This window comes from Phoca vitulina, unplaced genomic scaffold, assembly GCF_004348235.1.
Source record: "Phoca vitulina isolate PV1807 unplaced genomic scaffold, GSC_HSeal_1.0 scaffold70, whole genome shotgun sequence".
In the NCBI taxonomy this organism is placed as follows: Eukaryota; Metazoa; Chordata; class Mammalia; order Carnivora; family Phocidae; genus Phoca; species Phoca vitulina.
This window is the reverse complement of record NW_022589773.1, coordinates 1,952,249-1,953,085: the sequence shown is the minus strand read 5'-3', so window position 1 is coordinate 1,953,085 and position 837 is coordinate 1,952,249.

The following is an 837-nucleotide window of genomic DNA, read 5'->3' as shown; positions in this document are numbered from 1 at the left end:
TATGCACAAACAATGAATCATGGAACACTACATCTAAAACTAATGATGTAATGTATGGTGATTAACATAACAATAAAAAATTTTTTAAAAAAAGAGAGAACTTGATTCCCTTTTAAAACTCACAGTACCATTCTCTCTCTGAATATTCATGAGATCACTCCTTTTGATGCAGTGACTCTAATCTGGGTCCTGTCATCCTAGCAAAGAGAGCACCTTCCTAATTCTCTTATATTAGAAGGAAATAGGTTGGATATCATTAGGCTCACTCTTTTTAGGGACTGTATTAGTCTGTTTGGGTGGCCATAAAATGCCAGAGACTGGGTGGCTTAAACAACAGAAAGTTATTTTCTCACAGGTCTAGAGACTAGAAATCCATGATCAAGCTGCTGGCCGGCTTCTTTCCTTGACTTGCAGAAGGCCATCTCCTTGGGCTTCTTCCCACAGGTGTCCCTCTGTGCACACATGCCCCTAGTTCTTTTCCTCTTCTTATAAGGATATTAATTGTGTTCGATTAGGGTCCACCCTAACAGCCACATTTTAACTTAGTCACCTCTTTGGAGGCCTTATTGCCAAACACTGTTACTTTCTGAGGTATTAAGGGTTGGGCTTCAACATATGAATTTTGGAAGACGCAATTAGATCTTTTTTTTTTTTTTTTTAATTTATTTGAGAGAGGAAGGTGGGAGGGAGAAGGAGTGGGAAGAATCTTCAGCAGACCCTGCACTCAGTGCAGAGCCTGATGCAGGGATCCATCCCATGACCCAGAGATCATGACCTGATCCAAAACCAAAAGTAGGATGTTCAACCAACTGAACCACTCAGGCCCCCCAGAAGTGG